General features: G+C 49.6%; 1 protein-coding gene, 1 long non-coding RNA gene and 1 other non-coding gene across 4 annotated transcripts in view; 2 read left to right on the top strand and 1 right to left on the bottom strand.

The window, feature by feature from the left end:
* NINJ2 (ninjurin 2) overlaps positions 1 to 19,440 on the top strand; it is a 72,309-nt gene that overhangs the window by 12,805 nt on the left and 40,064 nt on the right. The gene's annotated exons all lie outside the window — the stretch shown is intronic.
* The window catches only part of LOC139183229 (uncharacterized), a 34,933-nt gene continuing 26,763 nt past the window's right edge, over positions 11,271 to 19,440 (bottom strand). Inside the window, exon 3 of the long non-coding RNA XR_011566796.1 lies at positions 11,271 to 11,573. This is a non-coding gene — a long non-coding RNA (uncharacterized lncRNA). The remainder of the gene's footprint in view (positions 11,574 to 19,440) is intronic.
* TRNAE-CUC (transfer RNA glutamic acid (anticodon CUC)) lies at positions 13,448 to 13,520 on the top strand. Its single transcript has one exon. It is a non-coding gene; the product is annotated as a tRNA-Glu (tRNA).

Raw genomic sequence — 19,440 nt, 5'->3', positions numbered from 1 at the left:
AATCAAAGACGCATCTCCCGCTTGGCAGGTGGATTCTTTACCACTGCTCCACCTCAGAAGCGGGTAAGACATATTGTGGATCTAGATCCACTGGCTTTGCAGTTTCCTCCCCCACGCAAACAAGGGAGCCCTGAGGGCTTGAGTCTGAACCCTGTACGTAGTGTGCCGGTATGAAGCCCAGTTACTTATAATTAATTCTGGCTTCTTTGCAAACCAACCCTCAGTAGAAGCAGAACTGTTGTTCTGGGCACCTGGGGTTCCTCAACTGCAGGATGAAAACAATGATCCGCCCCTACAGGATACCTGTAGGGATAAAGTGGGAGGTCCCCTCCCAGGCCACACAGCAAGACAGAGGCAAGTTCTGTCTTAAGTAGCAGAGTTCGGCTCTTGAGTAGCAGCATCTGGGCCCGCGCGGGCTGGATGTAAATTTCTTTGCAAGTACATTTCTTCCGACGTGTACTTGCAAAGACCATCCCACCCCTGCCCCAGTCCAGACTGCGGGGCTGAGAGGCTGCAACAGCCAGTCAGCAAGCAAGATGCGGGGTGGTCAGCGGGGGCCAGCGAGGGTCTCGGGTAACTGGCTGGTTCTGGAGAGAGGAGAATGGGCGCTGTTTCCCGTGCCTGACAGTCCCTGACGGATGCTCTGAGGGCTCCAGAGCAGACACGGCCCAGTGCGGACGCTCGCAGAGGCCCCGTGAAAAGAGGAATATTCGTTACACCACTTGCTTTACACGCAGTGCACTACAGAGGGCCTTTCCCGCCCCACGCGCCACGAGAGGCCAGCGCGCAGGGCCAGATTGGCTGAGAGGAGTAGAGCCGCCGCCGATTGGCTGAGAGGAGGCAGGGCCGCCGCCGATTAGCTGAGAGGAGGCCGGGACGTCGCCGATTGGCTGCAAGGGGCCGGGCCGCCGCCGATTGGCTGAGAGGATCCCGCAGGACCACTCTGCGGGCCCAGCAGCACAACCGCGAGGTCAGCTGACTTGGTGCGGCTTCGGGAGGAAGCCGCGATGCGGCGCTGGGCGGGCGGTGGGTTTGGCCTTGAGCTTTTGTTACGTGGCTTTATCGCTTCCTTCCCCTGCTGAAGGCCGAGGCCAATCCTCACCCTTTTCTGGAGCAAAACACCCCCTCCCCACTTGGCGGCTCCAGCCTGATGGTAGAGGACCCCTTCACTTGGGGCGGGCGGACGCGCTGACCGTGGAACCGCCGGGGCTATTTCGGTTCCTTCTCCGCCCCGCGGCCTGGGCTTCCTGCTGAGTTTCCCTGCGCTTCCCTTAGCTCACCAGTGACCACAGACGCCGCTTTCAGAGAACTTGCTTTATGTCAAACAGACCATTTGCGTCTTGTTTGCGTCTTTTTTTTGTCTTTTTTTTTGGCCTGATTTTTTAGGGCAACGGTGCGGATATCCTTACCCATTCCCCCTCCCCCTATTACAGGTGAGAAAACATGCAGTTCAGAGAACTTAATTTGCTGAATGTCACAGCTCGGAAGTGGTTCAGCTGGGGTTCACCTCCTTGGCTGGCTGGCTGCAGCACTGTGCATTTTTCCCCTGCACTGCTCTCCCTCTGGGTAAGGCCAAGCCAGGACCCTGCTGAAGAATGGTGGTGGTCTGCCAGATTCTACCCTTGAGTCACACTGTCTTCAGAGACATTTGCAGGGGTGGGGTGGGGTGGGCAGGCTAGGAAATAAGCTAGCTCTAAGGAATTGTTGGAAAAGATTTCCCCTGGAGCCTGTTTTCTTCAGCGCAGGGATCTAATCAAAACGAGTGATCTGGAATTCTTTCTTGGCTTCTGTGAGGAGCGTCCTGGTTTAAGGCACGTTCCTCCCCGCATCCTCATGCCCCTTCCTGCCCCCTGACCCAGCAGAGAAAGGTAAGGCCCCGCATGTGTCTAAGGCCTCTGCCACTGAAGCTCATCTGCAAATCAGGCATAAAGGTCGGGAACCCAGAGAAGGAGAACGCGAGGCTTGGGCACAATCTGCTTCCAGTGCTCAAGAGTGCCTGAGAAAGACAGCCGGGTCCTAGGTCCTCTCCTACTTGTCCCCTTGTAGTAGACACATCTCACATTCCCCTGGAGAAACCTCTTCCCAGGGGTAGGGCAGAATAGTGTGAGAAAGTGGCAGCTTTAAAAGTCAGATACATTGTACACCTGGAAGACAGGGTTTTTGTGTTTTGATGGGACATCTGTAAGGCCATGGCTGGTCTTTACTATTTAAAAATAGTACAAGCAAATCGCCAAGTAATTCCACCTTGTAAACATAAATACATAAGAGAGAAGCTAGACAAAGGGGATGCAAACAACTTATGCATATCCCTTCTTATCTCTTGTCCAAGCTCCAGCCCTCCATCCAGCAGGGATGGGTGGGGGCATCAGCAACTTCAGAGCTACAGAGAGGGTGGGGCGGGGGGTGATTCTCCTTCTACATGGAAGTAAAATGATATGAACAGGGTATTCAACAGGTAAAAATACCGTTAAAAGACAAGGAGGAACAAAAAAGTTATCAGGCACCTGAGGTGAATTGATGGCTGTAGTTGAAGGCCCTGGAGCCAGAGAGGGGGAGGTCTGAGCCCATAGTGCTGGGGCTCCAGTATTGTATTTAAAAAAAAAAAAAAAAACTTTTAACTTTTCTCAGGTGGGAAGCTAATCCCTACCCTTTTGTAAAGCTTCAGTTTCCACGTTTGTAAAAGGACTTTAGATAAGATGGTTCCTAAGCTGCCACACATCTGGAGACTCCTGATTCTGCAGCACCCAGATATTTTCATTAAATGATGCTCGCCTCCTCCATCTCAATAATGTGTGAATCATCTGACTGACTGCTCAGCTTCCCTGCCTTATGAGATCACCCCTGCCTGTTCCAATGCATTTGGCTGCCAGAGAGCAAACATTCCATGTGTGAGCTGGGGCTACATGTTGTTGTGATGATAGATCTGGCAAATTTGAGGCATGTGAGTTTAATGTGAAACAGCACAAAATGCAGTCTCCCGGGGGCCTGGGCCTGGTGCAAAGCCCCCTGATTCACTTGCAGGGGGTGTTGGTTGTCATGTGTTGGGGCTTGGAGGAGCCCAGAACCATCCACCTACCTATCTACCCTCCTCAAAAAGTTGTCCAGTCTACCCTCCCCTTCCATCGGGTAGGGTTCATTATGCCCATAATCATCAGCCTTGCCTGCTAAGCCAAAATTCTACTTCATAGAACCCTGGGTCTCTTCATTGCAGGCAGATTCTTTACTGTTTGAGCCACCAGGGAAGCCCCTTGAGAATCCACTGTTGGGGCTAAAGTTGTCCTCAGGAGGCACTTGCTAGAAAATCTGTGTACACCACACACGAAAACACAATCATGCTTCCCAGATAGCACTAGTGATGAATCCGCCTGCCAACGTTGGAGACGTAAGAGACACGGGTTTGTTTCCTGGGTCGGGAATATCCCCTGGAGAAGGAAACAGCAACCCACTCCAGTATTCTTGCCTGGGAAATCCCATGGATAGAGGAGCCTGGTGGGATCCATGGGGTCACAAAGAGTCGGACGCGACTTAGCAACTAAACAACAAACACAGTTGTGGTAGATGGTCATGCTCTCTCAGTAACCACCCACAAACAATTTCCAGAAGGTACCAGGAACCCCTTATAGGAACCTCACACCTTCAAATCCACAGATGAAGCCACAGGTTAGGGTGGGAAACAGGATTCTTCTTTGCAGTTAATTGTCACACAGTGTTCTGAGTGCCATCACTGAGCGTACGAAGGAGAAGGAAGGGAAAGGGTGCGGAAGGGGCACACGTTTTAACACGTTCAGCACAGTGGTCAAGAAAGCAGGCTCTGGCTCTGGATGGCTTGGACTTGAATCCTGGGTCTTCCATTTCCTTGCTGTGCTGTCTAACCTAAGGCAAACTATTTAACCTCTCTGTGCCTCAGTTTCTTATAGGATTGTTATGGGGGTGAAATGAATGAATTCTGGTGAAGCACTAAGAAATGCCTGCCCCATGTAAGTGCTCTATGAGTGTGACCATTATTGTGACAAGTCCTCCACTAACGACCTTACACATATCATTTCTTTAACAACCATTTCTTTTGAAAAGGAAAATCCAGGAAATAACTGCGTTCTACACTACTTACAACAATGTCTGTGACTGGGGGTGTATGTGAGAAAGGAAATAAACAGATATTTGGACCAGCCCTTGTTTCTTCTGTTAGTCCTTTCTATAATATATAAAGTGTTTCTTTTTTCTTTTTAATTTATTTTTATTTTTGGCTGCACTGGGTCTTCGTGGTTGTGCAAAGGCTTCTCTCTAGTTGTGGCAAGCGGGGGGCTACTCTAGTTGTGGGGCAGGGGCTTCTCCTTACCTACGGTGGCTTCTCCTGTTGCAGAGCACAGGCTCTAGAACACACAGGCTTCAGCAGTTGCAAGTGCTTAGGCTTGGTCATGGTGATGAAGAGGTTTAGTTGCCCCTCAGCATGTGGGATCCTCCCGGATCAGGGATTGAACCCATGTCCCCTGTACTGCAAGGCAGATTCTCAACCACTGGACCAACCACCAGGGGAGCCCCCATAAAGGGTTTCATACAATGCCTGATTGCTTTTCTTTTTACTTCTGACATAATAATATGAATTGGAAATCTTTCCATATCAGAATGTGTAGGACTATCTCATTTTTTTTTTTATCTCATTCTTTTTAAATGCTGCACAGTATTACACAGTATGGATATACAATAGATTATTTATCCATTCTCATATATTTATTGGGCACCTAATATTTACTGTGTCCATACAGGATGTGAGAGGAAGCATAGGTGGCAAAGTCACACAGAGCATGTTCCCCAAGAAGCTTGTGATTTTTGGGGGAACCCAGGACTTGGGTGAAATAATCAGAGACCAATACAAGAAGGCATGTGATAAAATATTCAACTGAATTTAAAATTTAAGTGTCCATGCTAGTGATTTAATAGGAATTACAATAGATTGTAATGATGCAGCTGAGGGCCTGCCTCCTGGAAGCCTTGGCTGGGAGGGACAGAGAGGAAATTTACCCATTAGTTCTTCCAGCCTCACTGAAAGATTACTCAGGGCAGGAAGGACACGCCTGCACTCCCTTACAAGCTGCAACACAGCAGCACTGGTGTCCCAGCTGGAGGTGGAATGCAGCAGGCCTGGTGGCTCCTGCAGCTCGCAGGCGTGGGCAGCCCTTTGCTGCCGATGTGCTTCCGGGGGCTGTCCTCCCCTCCACCTTCTGCTGGGGGCCCGTGCTGCTCTGCTTGAATCCCAGGGGGTGCAGACCCCTCCAGGCACAGCAAGTCTGTTCCAGGAGCCAGAACGAGAGGCCCTCTGTCCTCTGTCTGGCCTTGCTTCCAGGGTCGTGAGAATAGCTGCCCCATAGGCCGGACTGGGGATATTCTGTGTGTAGGTACTCGGAAGCTTTTGCCAAGGTTGTATTTCTTTTACCCCACCCCTGAGCTCAAGTCACTACCTAAATCAGTCACACTTGGCTGCCTCAGAGAATTAGGGGGTGTTAAAGCCTACACTTGACATTCCTTCTGCAAGGCCCTACCCAGCGGCCTTTTAATACCTTAGTGGTGGTAAATCTTTTAACCTCAGCCTTGACCACTTACGCTTCCACACATGCCTCTGTGTTGACAAAGTCAATAGTCTATGAACAGAGAAATATTTATTAGGCACTTACTATGGATTTAGGTCTGTACAGAGCCTGGGGTTTGGGGTGTTGGGGGAGGGAGGGTTATAGGAAAAGAGAGAGGTGGTCATGCTATAAGGGCTTAAAACTTCAATGTGCAGAGAAGCACAACACAGTAGATCCACAAGCGATCAAAGTGGGTGGTGTGGACAGACTGCTGAGGGGGAGCAGAGAAGCCACCCTGGTGGAGTGGAGGGCCTCTAGCCAGTCGCTTTTGACGGGAGCTCTATTCTCACTTCCTAAAGAATCCACGTCCTGGGACTTCCCTGGTGGTCCTGTGGCTAAGACTCCGAGCTCCTAATGCAGGAGGCTGGGGTTTGATCCCTGGGCAGGGAACCAGATCTGCATGCTACAACGAAGATGTGGCACAGCCAAATAAATAGATGAATATTAAAAAGAAAGAAAGAGTCCACGGCAGTTCCTCCAGGGAGTGAGGTCAGTAAGACAGGATGGCCCGATGTGGCAAATAGATCCACATTCTGTTCTCGGGGTCACAGAGAGTCAGCGTTTCCCCCTCATCTGAATGACTGTCCCACTTTTTCCTCTAACTTTTAATTTTCCAGTACAGGAAAGTGGAAAGACTTGTACAATAATATCATTAAACTCTTCACCTACATTCATCAACGCTGTCATAAGTACTTTATCTCCTTCCGTAGATATACATTTCCTCCCTCAGTTGGAAGTAAGCTGCAGATACCATCCCTAAACACTTGATGTAGATCAGCTTTCATAAATATTCTCCTACACAGCCCCGGTGTCACGTTCCTTCTAAAGAAATTCAACATTGATATAAAGCTCATATTCATCTTTCCTAATTGTCCACACAACGACCTCTATTTGTAAATTAAAATGTAATCAAGGAAGGACTTCCCTGGTAGTCCAGTGGCTCCAACTCTGGGCTCCCAATGTAGCTGGCCTAGGTTGGATCCCTGGTCAGGTAACTTATTAATAGATCCCACATGCTGCAACAAAAATCAGGCGCAGCCACATATAAAAAAAAAAAAAAAAAAAAATATATATATATATATATATATATATATATAATGAAGGATTAGTCATTGCATTTGGGTGTCCTGTCTCTTACAACTCCTCCCATTTGTAACAGGACCCAATTCCCTTTTGTTTCCCTTTCATCATCTTGACATTTTTGAAGAGTATAGGTCAGTCACTCTGGTGAATGACCCACGGTTTGGATTTGTCTGATGGTTTCCTCATGATAGAATTTATATTCTTTTTCTTAAAATAGTGGTGGTTTAAACATCTATACCACAAAATTTACCATTTTAACCATGCTGATGTGTCAATTCAGTGGCATTAAATACATTCATAACAGGGCACAGCCATCACCACTGTGTTTCCAGAAGGCTTTCATCATGTCAAACAGAAATTCCATACCCATTCAACACTAACTCCCAGCTCCTGGCAACTGTCATTCTACTTTCTGTCTCTGTGACTTTACCTTTCCTAGGGTCCCTCACATAAGTAGAATCATACAATATTTGTCCTTTTGTGACTGACAGTTCACTTAGCATAATGTTTTCAATGTTGCAGCATGAGTCAGAATTCCCTTCCTTTTTAAGGCTGAGTAATATTCCATTGTATGTCTGGACCACGTTTTGTTTGTCCATTCATCTGTTGACAGACACCTTGGGTAGCCTCCAACTTCTGGCTGTTATGAACACTGTGGCTATGATCACTGGGACACAAGTATCTGTTGAGTCCCTGCTTTGAATCCTTTGGGGTTAGGATTGAAATTCCACCTGGGAGAGGAATTGCTGGATTGTATGTGGCTCTGTTTCTCTTCTGGAGGGACTGCCTGACTGTTACCCACAGCAACTGCATCATTTTATATTCTCACCAGCTTGTGATTCTCCTGAGGCTTGAGATTTCATGATTTCTCCACATCCTTGCCGGAGAAGGCAATGGCAACCCACTCCAGTACTCTTGCCTGGAGAATCCCAGGGACAGGGGAGCCTGGCGGGCTTCCGTCTATGGGGTCACACAGAGTCAGACATGACTGAAGCGACTTAGCAGCAGCAGCAGCAGCCACATCCTTGCTCTTTTTTTGTATTTATTTTTTATAATAGTCATCCTACTGGGTAAGAGGTGGTATCTTTTTGCCATTTTGATCTCAGTTCCCTAATGCCTAATAATTTTGAATGTCTTTTTATGTGCTTATTGACCATTTGTGTATCTTTTTTGGAGAAATGCCTATTCAAGCCATTTGTCCAGTTTTGAATCAGGTTGTTTGTTTTTGTTTGTCCTTTAGTGCATAAAAGTTCTTAATTTTGATGGAGTTGAAATTATCTATTTTCTTTATTACCTATTTGTTTGTGTTTTTGGTATCATATCTTGGAAAGTATTGCCACATCCAATGTCACAAAGATTTCCTTCTGTGTTTTCTTCTAAGAGTTCTATAGTTTTAGCTCTTAAGTTTAGGTCTTTGATCCATTCAGAGTTAATTTTTGTGTGTGGTATAAGGAAAGTGTCCAGTTTCATTCTTTTACATATAAGCATATCCACTTTTTCCAGTTTGCTGAAAATACTGCCCTCTCCCCATTGAATGGTCTCAGCACCTTTGTCAAAAATAAATTATTTCTGACTCTCTACTCCATTGGTCTATATGCTTGCTCTGTTCCATTTTAAGACATATATAGTTTCTTCCAATCTCCTTCTAATACTTGTATCCACTCCCTCAAAGAGGAGAATGAGGAGGAACAGTCTTAACCTCAAAGGAATTTAATGTTAGGGGGCCCTGGATTTGAATGCCAGCATGAGTACAACATTCTCAAGGTGCCCAATTTTCCGATAAGCATCCAAATTGTCAGTGTTGAGCAAGCTGTTTATTCTATCTGAATCCATCCACTTACTATCTTGGGCACAAACATTCTCTACATTTTTTTTCCCTGTTACCAAACTTAGAGGACCCAAATATGCTTCGAGTTATGTTGTTTTGAAATTCCACACAACGGGGACGAGACTGGTGTTGTATGTGTGTTTAGCCTTTAACTCACAGAAGTAGGAGGATGACAACGAACCAGCAGTTATTTACTTTGTGTGGAGCGCTGTAACATTAAACCCATACTCGCGGTAGCATACAGTGCAGTTGGAGACGCACTGTGTGTGTGTGTGTGTGTGTGTGTCTTGAAGAGTACTTGGAGATGGGAGAGATTAAAATGGAAATAGTTGGGAAAATCTCCAAAGGTGGGGTCTTCAGGGGATTGGTAGAGGGGAAAAGTAAATTAAGATTCAGGGTAAAGGGCTTCCCTGGTGGCTCAGTGGTAAAGAATGTGCCTGCCAATGCAGGAGACATGGGTTCAGTCCCTGGGTTGGGAGGATGCCACGAAGCAACAAAGCCTGTGTGTCACAACTATTGAGCCTGTGCTCTAGAGCCCAGGAGCTGCAAGTCCTGAAGCCCATGTGCCCTGGAGCCCGAGCTTCTCAACAAGAGAAGCCACGGCAGTGGGAAGCCCATGCACTGCAGCTAGAGACCAGCCCCAACTCCCTGCAACTGGAGAAGAGCGCTCACAGCAACAAAGACCTAGCACAGCCAGAAATAAATGAATAAGTAAAATTAAAAAAAATTGGGAGTTGAAAAGTGGTCAGTATAACCAAAGAAGCAGACTCACAGATACAGAGAAAAACCTAATGGTTACCAGCGTGGAGGAGGGACAACATAGGCTGGGGGAGTGGTCGGCACAAGCGACTGGGTGTGCAGGAGGTTCGAGGGTGTATTGTACAACGTGGGGAATATAGCCAACACTTTGTAATCAGTGTAAATGGAAAGTAGCCTTTAAAGCCGTATACAAATAAAAAGTTATTTGAAAAAAAAAGATTCGAAGTTGAAAGTGAAGGATACTGGGTATTGCAAAGGCAGGAAGGAGTGAGCCCTCTGGAGACGTGAGAAGGGCAGCTGGACTAGATGGGCAGGTGTGTAGGAGAGAACTCGAGTGGGTGGCTAGGGGGTGCGGTACGCTAAGTTATGTAGGACTTTAAATAACCAGACAAAGGAATGTGCACTTGATTTATGTAGACAGCAGGTCACCCTTAAAAGTTCTTAAAAGGTGTGACTAATTTTTTGAATAGGAGTGTGGGGCCCCTTATAGGTAGGTTGGTCCAGAAGGGGATGTGGAGGAGATTACTGGAGAAGAGGAACTGATTTATTTCTCATAGGGCTTCTTTGGAAAGAAACGCAGTCCATCTCTGCCCCAAGTCCGACTCCAGGCTGAGGTGTATACACAGTCCCACTTATTGAAATCTGCTGTTAGGAAACGCGCTGGACCTAAGATCCTATGACGCCTTGCCCACATTCAACCCAGCCCACTAGTCTTTTGTGTTAATGGCATAAAATTTCCACCGTCAGTTCTGCTGGCACGCTCCCAGATCGCCTCATCGCGGTGCCGTGCTCCCAGCACTTCCAAGCTACGGGCAGGGCTGTAATTTTACAGACTGAAGCAAGGAAGAAACAACAAAGTTTCTTCGTTTCTATAAAAGGTCAAGTTTTCTAAAGCTATTAGTGGGTCAGCTGAAACTTGTCTGTGTCGAGAAGGTGAAAACTGGGGGACCCTACAGCTGACCTTGAGAACCTTCTCCCCACTTGTCCCTCCCCCCACCTCCTCCCAGCTCCCTTCCCGAGACCCTGAGCCTCAACGGGACCTGGAGCTTCCTCTTCATCCAATGCTTTCCCACAACAGCTGAGAACTACCTGGGACACACTCTAGGGGTTCAAGCCGCTCAGTCCCAGACAGGGAGGCTGAGTCTTGCCAGATGACATTCTGGGGGATCACAGGAAGATAGGCTAAGCAGGAAGTGTCCTGTGGGCTAGAATCAGGGAGATACAGGGACACTGGTGACCATTCCAGAGCGCAGAGCCGGATGATGGCATGGGGAGGGCCATTAGGCTGGCATCCCCCGTGGTCAGAGGCTGGCTGCGTTTTTACCCTCCCCTCCCTGCCTGGACACTCCCGGCTCTGGCATCTCTTTACATGGCTACCGTGTTTGGTTTTCAACCAGGACAAACAAAGAAAAGAGATTTGTTTTCCTGTCTGCTTCTGCTGAATGGAATCTCTGACTCTACTTACTGGTCATGCTTCAGACACCCTGGGGCTGGTTAGGACTTTAAACCCTGAGCACACTCAACTCCTAGCTTTACTGAATCCTTTTCCATGTCCTGAGCCTGGTACAAACTTCATCCACCCCCAATCTTCCTTCAATCAGTGGGTGATTCTGCAGCCAATTTCCTGGCTAATATTTCACCCACAAATTGCTATTTCAGCTGAACTCCCCTAACTTGAGCATCCTTACCAAATATTTTGGGCTTCTTCACAATGCAGTTATGTTATCTTCAAATCTGCAAGCCTTTCTGCTATAATTCTGAAGTGGTGAAAAATCTCCTCTAATTTTAAAGGGCATAGAGTAAGCTCAGTCCCCTAAGGAGTACTGCAGAAATCTGGGGTTCTACCCTATTCATACTGAATTCCAGCCTTCCAGGAGTTTCAGTCAAAATGTCCTAGAAACCTTTGTGCTTTGGTGTTATTTTTTTCACCACCTTTCCCCCTTAACTGAAGATGGAATCAGAATGATTAAAAAGCATCACACACAACATGAGGAGTCTATATTTCCCACTTCTGCTCCCGGGGTCAGGAGGCAGAGGCGACTGTCAGGTGAGTAAATTTGCAGATGCCCACGCATGTCCAGAACATTCCCCGGGGGTCATTAGAGACTGCCCAGCGGGGGCGTGGGGGCCGGCCTTCCGTTTGGGGTTTCTTCCAGAACTTCTGTCCTGAGAGCATCCTGTTCTGTTATATAGATACCTGTGACCGTCGCCAAATTGCTAGGCTGAGTACAGCAAGCGGTGCTCAAGGGCCTGGCGCTGGGTTAGAAATAGAAACAGAGCTGAAAAAAAAAAAAGAAACAGAGCTGAAAGCCCCGGGCCCCAAGCCTGGGACAGGAGCTATGGTTCCTCCCCACCAGACCCACATTTGCCTCCCCTCCTCCTCCAGATCCCAGGCTTAACTCCTTCCTCGCTCAACGGTTGAAGGCATCTCTGTTTTCAGATGCACCCTGGATCTGGGCACCTACTTAAGCAGCAGCTCTTACCCGTCCAGAGCCTAAGGCATGAGGTCGACCCCCTCCTCCCACCCTCATGGGGGTGGGTGGCTCGGCAGCCGCCTGCCCAGGAGGGGAGAGGCTGAGCTGGGGTCTCAGGCGAGAGGGCCCGAGGCCCAGGCACACAGCCGCCCCCCACCCCAAGTGAGGGCACCTACAAAGGGGAGGGTCAGCGCCCCACTATGTTTAGAACCAGCTTTCCTGCTTATGGAGGGCAGCGGGCCAGTCTGGTTATAATTATGACTGGAGAGTCACTTTCCTTCCAAAACTCTCCTTTCAGGTGTTAAAGCCTCACAGGCAGGTGCTCCATCTCCAGGAAGGGGCCTGGGAGGATTTGGTCTGGTTCAGTTTCCCTGAGCGGTGATCGAGGGGCCCGCAGGGCGCCAGGGACTGGGGTCTCGTTTCCATCACCTGGACGGTCAGTGGGTCTCAGCTTGTTTGTGGATGGACCAGGGAGACGGGCTGCTGCTCCCTGTGCAGACCTGTGCTGCCTTCATCCGGGTGGCACAGTGGCCAGCAGAGCCGGACGGCCTGGGTTCAAACCCTATCTTGCTACTTGTGTGACCTGCTTACTAGCTGTGTGACCTGTTTACCAGTTGTGTACCTGCTCACTAGTTGTGTGACTTCCTTACCAGCTGTGTGACCTGCTTCCTAGCTGTGTGAACTCCTCCCCAGCAGCACTGGCCTCATAGGGACATTGCGATGACGACAGTGTATAGGACAGGCCTGGTCTGCAGCACATGAGCGTCACCGTGATGATGTGTTCTCTTTCCTCGTCAGTAAACTGACCCCTCAGTAAACAGTAAACCTCAGTAAACCTCTGAGGGGTCAGTAAACAGACCCCTCAGAGAGATGCTCAGAGCACATGCAGAAAGGGAAAACCCGCTCCCCACCTGCCCCCTGGGGAAAGGGCTGTGACACAGAGGCCAGTCAGAGGCTCGGGCCCGAGGTCACTTCTCCACCCTGAACAGGACACCAGCTTAGCCCGGGGTCAGAGCGAATTGTGGACAGGTCAAGCCTGGCTATGATGTGGGGTCTGCACCCCTGCCCTGGTGACAGCTGCTTCTCACGCCAAGCAGCCAGCTGTCTGGTGTGAAAGAGGAGCCAGACAGACAGAACTTGGCCTTGCCGACTGACCAGGGCTCTGGCCAGGGTCTCTTGGGCAGCTGATGGGCTCCTGTTGCTGGGCCAGAAATCTGCCCCACAGATTCTGGCTCCACCTCTGGGCCTGGACCCACAGTCAGACCCCAGGCTCTGGACTCACCACTGCCACCCCGTGTGTGTGTGTGTGGAGGGCCACAGCCGTGTCCCCCAAGTCTGCCCCACCTCTCCAGAATCCCCTTTCTCCTCTGGGCTTTTATAAGTGGAGTCTTCCTTGCTTTGTGTTGTCCATCCAAATCCTACCCACATCTGTCAAGTCCATGTCAATCTCACCTCCTCCAGGAAGCCCTCCCTGCCTGCCCAGCTCACACCACCAGTCTCATAACCCTAAATTCCCTATTACCTGTGCCATTCGTTTGAAAATTAGAAATAGGCTTCATTACATTTCCCCCAATTTTCGAGCCCCTATTTGACAGCCAGGCCCTGGGTATGTGTTGGGGCAATCTCTAAAAGGAAAGGACAGGGCCATCTTCTATCAGGAAAATTAGACACTGAGGAATTCCCTGGTGGTCCAGTGGTTAGGACTCTGCCCTCTCACTGCCGAGGGCCCAGGTTCAATCCCTGGTTGGGGAGCTGAGATCCACAGGCCATGCAGTGTAGCCAAAACAAAAACAAATCAAACAAACAAAAAAACTTATACTCTAAAGGGATGGCCTGGAAAACTTCCTCATGCCCTGTGTTTTCAGGTCTGATGTTATTATTTAACTTGGTAATAATAATAACAAACAATTGAGGGATTCTCATGTGTGCTGGCCCTGTACTAAGGACTTCACATGGCCTAGTTGATCTGCAGTAGCCCTCGTATATGGTTAAGTGTGATTGTCTTACAGATGAGGAAACTAAGATGCTGAGTACCTTAGTCTCCTGATCTGTAAGACTGTTAGGTGATTGCCCAGTGTCAGCTCATGAGACAGCCATATGTGAACCAGGCAGCCGGACTCTGTTACGCTCGTAACTGCTGTGCCATGATTTTCTTGGGTTTCACCTTCTCTGTTCAATAAGAGTGAAACCGGCGGAGGCAGGCGCCTTGCCTCATCCCTCCATGCAGCCCTGTAGCCCTCAGTGTACCTTGGCTGCTGTGAGCAGGAAGCCTGTACATGTCATGAGCACTCAGTGTCTGGGAAGCTGTGGCCAACAGGCCGAGCCTGCAGCGGAGAAGGGCTTGTCCACAGGTTCCTAGTCCAGGGGTGACGGAACTAGGAAAGGAGTCCAGGAGGCCAGGGCCCAGACACGCTCTGTACTGACCCTTAGCTCATACTGCCTTCTTGCACACCTGGTTCTCTCCCCCGGACCAGACCACGGAAGCATCCAGCTCGGCCTTAGGACTTTGTGTGATGAAGGCCCGCTGGGAACAGGCCCGGAAGCCGTAGTGACATCAGGTTAATGCTCACCAGGCCCAAAGAAACCCTAACACTGGGAACAACGTCCTGTCTTGAGAACAGACTCAGCCACCCCAGGTCTCCAGCCTCCAGTATCCTCAGGGTGTCTCACCAGAGCTGCCAAGTTATAGAGGGATTGTACGTCTGAGAACAGAGAGCACTTCAGGCAAGAAAATACCCATCCTTATTCAAGGGGACAGGTTCTCTGATGTTAAATGAAAATCTGGCTCATACTCTAGCTATTCACTATCAGGTTATCTATTTCTTTCATATTCATTGATTGACTACTTGGTATAAGAAGCTATGTAAGCGCCAAGATTCTTGTGGCAAGAATACCGGAGTGGTTTGTCATTTCCTCCTCCAGTCAATCCTAAAGGAAATCAACCCTGAATATTCATTGGAAGGACTGATACTGAAGCTGAAGCACCAATACTTTGGCCACCTGATGTGAAGAGCCGACTTACTGGAAAAGAACCCGATGTTGGAAAATATTGAAGGCAAAAGGAGAAGTGGGTGGCAGAGGATGAGATGGTTAGACAGCATCACCAACTTAATGGGCATGAATCTGAGCAAACTCTAGGAGAAAGTGAAGGACAGAGGAGCCTGGTGTGCTGTAGTCCATGGGGGTCACAAAGAGTTGGACATGACTTAGTGACTGAACAACAACAACCTGTATTTATTTAAGCATCTTATTTCCTCCAGCAGACAGCTGGTTCTCTGAAAGCAGAACCCAAATCTCGTTCGTTCTTATATTTGCCCACATCCTAGTATAGCTCTGTGTTCCTCGTATCCTAGCATCCTGACCTGATTAGCACTCCATAAGTATTTATTGGATAAATTAAGTTGTCTAAATCAAAGAATAAAATAATCCAGGGGGTGCAATTTGTATGTGGATCCCCCTGCCAATCTGCCCTCGAGGTGCTCCTTGCTTTACACAACCTGTAAAGATGTTTAGGCAATGATGCCATTAGGGTCCTAGAAGGCCCAGCAGGGTGAGACTGTGGAGAACAATGCGTCATTTGCACAGCTCACTGCAGAGGAAAAGGATGGGACCAGAGTTCAGGGTGGGGGGAGAGGAAGGGCCGCAATAGAAATGAAGTTCATTCTTTGCAATGTTGTCCGACATCCTGGCATTTGGGGAATGTCCCTCCCCCGTGCAGTGTGAATCGTGCACCCTCACCAAGCCCAGCAGCCCAGATCCTCCCTGGTGGACCGGCTGGTTTCCTCCAAGCCCCTCCAGGCCTCCTGCCCCTCCCTCAACCCAGAGAGCATGATGGATGGAAACTAAGTCTGACAATGGGTGCTCCTGGGCCAACTGAGCATGGGCCCAGGTTCATAAGCGACCACTGGACCTTCAGATTCAGAGCAATGTCTTGTGTGGATGGAAGAAGCCCCTCCCTGATTTTGGCTCATTTATTCAGGGTCTTGAAGCACTGAGCGGGCTGTCTCAGCAGAACAAGTGTCTTCACCTGGATCTGAAGGCAAAAGGGGAGCTGTCCTGCGGAGTGGAGGTGGGAAGGGGCATGGGAGCTGGGGTCCTTCCTGGAGAAAAGACGTTCTTACTATTCCAGGGATCACAGCGCTGCAGGTCCATAGTTTCAAGCATAGAAATGTATAAAAACAGCACTGTCGGGGGGTTCCTGGCTCTGGGGTGGATTCTGTTCCCAAGCCTCTGTCTTGGCTCCATTCACCTCCCACCAGCTGCCCAGAGAGCCCGGCTCCAGGGGAGGCCGGCACATGCGATACTCCATTTTGGAGCACGGGTCTGATGAGTCTCCCAAACCTAAGGAGCCTATAATAACCAGTTTGGGAAAGGGGACATTTCAAGGTCCTATTAATATCCTCTGAGGGACGTCTCTGGTGGTCCAGTGGCTAAGACTGTGTGCTTCCAAAGCAGGGGGACCCAGGTTTGATCCCTGGTCAGAGAACTAGATCCTGTATGCCACAACCAAGAGCATTCATGCCCCAACTAAGAGAGGTCATGTACCACAAGGAAGATGCCACAGGCTGCAAGTAGAGATCCCTCACGCCTCAACTAATCCAGGCCCAGCCAAATAAACAAGTACATTTTTAAAATAAATAAATAAAATAAAAGTCCTCTGGGACTTTAGGGCTTGGATCTGTGGAAAACGAGAAGGTAAATGCAAGCGTATTGAAAGCAACCCGTGTGAGAGCAGGACCTCCTCACCCCGGGGTGGGGTGGCGGGGGATGGGGTGCCCACGGGGGCTCCCCCTGAGATGCTGAGAATCAACCCTGCACGGCTAGGTGCGGCTGCATACTCTCTGGAACAAGGGTCTGTAACCTTTATCAGATTCTTAATGGGCCTGTGACCTCCTGAAAAGTTAAACAAAACAACACAAGGCATTTTTCTAGAGGATAAAGGTGGGAAACCGGGCGTCGGGGGAATTCATAGGACATTCCAACCCCTCCCACTTCCCACGTGCTGCGGACATGTGCAGTGGGAAACAATGACAAATGTGGGGAAGTGACAGGTCGCCTTTTTAAAAAGACCGTCGCATGCGCAGCATCCTGAGGCTTCCCGGGTTTTCTTGCAGAAACTGTCCTCCTCCCCTCGCCTGTCCCCCTCCTTCCGTCCTGTCCTCACTGCCACACACCACCTGGTCCAGTCTCTGTTCCCTGTACAGGGAGACCGAGGCCAGGAGGGGAGGGGCTCGGTTGTCAGGCTGGACTAGGAACCAGTCCAGGAGAGGCTGCGCACACCCTTCATCTCATCCTGCAGGAGCCAAACTCTTCCAGCCTGTACCTCTTGAACACTTCAGAAACTCTTCTGGGGACTTTCCTGGGGGTCTAGCTCCCAACGCAGGGGTGCCGGGTTCAATCCCTGGTCAAGAGAACTAGATCCCGCCTGCCACAACTAAAGAGCCTACATGCCAAACTAAGACCTGGTGCAGCCAAAGAAATAAATATTTTTTAAAAAACACTCTTTTGGATTCCTCCAGGTAGTTGTAATTGTACTTTTAATGTCTTTGAGTGTCAGCTGCGTGCTGAGAGAAAGCTACAGGCCATTCAATAATCCTTTTAATACATCTTAAAATTACAGCAGCATCTCTGTGTGCTTGGAAAACAGCACAGCAGCTCTGTGTGAGGTGATCTATTTGTTCTGGAGACAATGCTTAGTGGGCATCGGGTTTTAAGGACACTGTATGGTAACCGAGGACCCTCCCCTCTCACAAAGCAGGACTCATTGGTCTAATTTCAGCTCTTCATGTAACAGATGAGGAAACTGTGGTTGAGAACCCAGGCTTCTCTCTGTCCTAAGAGGCCCCCTCCCTCACTCACTCACTACCTGAAATGGACGGGCTCGGGTAAGACCCGTCCTGGACTTTCCTGGGGGTCCAGCGGCTAAGGCTCAGCACTCCAGCGCAGGGGGCCGGGGTCCATCGCTGGTTGGGGAACTAGATCCCACAGGCCACAACTAAAGATACCCACGCCAGTGCAGCTAAATGAATATTTTAAATAAATAAAAAAGTCCCTCCCCTGCCTCTTTCTTTTTTCTTTTTGAAAAAAGCCTCTTTCCATGGCGACTTTCAGAACCACGTGGTACCACACTGGTTTTTCATTCCTTCCAAAGCATTTTCTCTTTGCCTGCCTTGTGTCTCTCCTGACTCCCACGTGAGAGTCTTAAACCCCAGTGAGCTCCTCGGAAGCAGGCGCCAAGTCTTAGACATATTCTGTCTCCCTCGCCCGCGGCGCCCGGCTCGAAGTTGGACACATCGTGGCCCGTAAACAAGGAGTTGCTGAATTAAATCCAACGGTCCTGGGAACAAATGTCCCCACTCCAGAGAGAAATGCCGTTCCGGCTTCCCTTCCCTCCAAAGACACTACAGGATCCTGTTCCCTGTCCCGTCCCCACAGGGCTCAAGAGCCTGCTGGCGTTTGTTTTTGTCAGAAAGAAACCTGACCTTTTTGAGGACCTCTTGTCTGTGGGCCCCTGGCTCTGCCTGGAGGGCATGAGACCTGCTTTTCTGCACCGGGTTGGGTGGCTCAGGAGTCCAGGCAGCGACGGCGGGTCAGGCAGAGCCCAGGGAGGTGTGGTCAGCTAGGTTCTCATCACTTCTCAGGGGCTCTTGTGAACCAAGTGTGTTTGCCTTCTGCTCCCCTGGGAGGCCAAGAGCCGCTTTTCCTCTGCAGACCAAGACGGGACGTCTGGGGTAAGAGGCAGTTCAGCTGCTGAGCCAACAGCCCTGTCTCCCCTGAGCCCATGCTCTGGCACTGCAGCTGGGCTGAGACGGCCCTCGGCTGTGGGGTGGTGCCCCATGGACCTCACTGGGTCCACCCAGTCTGCTAACAGAGGCCTGGCGGAGTCTTGAGCCAGCCATAGGCCTCTCTGAACCTCAGTTTCTCCATCTGTAAAGTGGAGGGGTTGGGCACCACTGCACACGGGATTCCTCCTGCAGTGACGTTCTGGAGCCTAAAACTGTGAGGCCTTCTCAACACCAACCCCACTGCTACCCCCACCCCGACAATGACCTCCCCAGGATCTCTTACCACAGTGCAGTCAGGGCAAAACCTTGGCATTCTCTGGCTAGGGGTTCCCATGCACTGGGACAGGCTTGTTGACAGAATAAGGCTGCTGCGATCCAGCACCCTAAAGAACTCAGCAGTGGTGGGGCACGTGGGGCCTTCCCTCAGGTGGACGTTGAATTAGTAGTTAGATCCTCAGGTTCCTCTGGAAAGCGCTTTATTCCTTTCAGACGACTGCAGCACTGTTACTCACTGAATAATTTTAATGATGATAACAGCTGGAATTTTGACCTCATGTCGACAGTTTATGAAATGATTTTACCTGTACTAACTCAACTTAAAATCCTCCTGACAACCTCGTGTAGAAGACAGGGCTTACAGGGGTTCCCATTTTGTAGGCCAGATGAATGGTCAGATTAACCCAAGTTACCCAACCAGAGTAACAGAGCTGACAGTGAGTATCCCAGTGGAAACCACAAGTTCCTGGAAGCCAAGTACAAACACACGTCCCTTTATGGGAGCTACCTGTGTCAGGGAGAAGTCAGGGGAGCATCTGATGAACCAAGCTCACTAATACATAAACTGTATGCAAACAACACGAGGGGTGGCCCTGGAGGCATTGCAGAAG

The sequence above is a fragment of the Bos indicus genome, chromosome 5 (genome assembly GCF_029378745.1).
Source record: "Bos indicus isolate NIAB-ARS_2022 breed Sahiwal x Tharparkar chromosome 5, NIAB-ARS_B.indTharparkar_mat_pri_1.0, whole genome shotgun sequence".
NCBI classification, from domain to species: domain Eukaryota; kingdom Metazoa; phylum Chordata; class Mammalia; order Artiodactyla; family Bovidae; genus Bos; species Bos indicus.
Note: the sequence above shows the minus strand (reverse complement) of the source record. Positions and strands in the feature narration are given on the sequence as shown.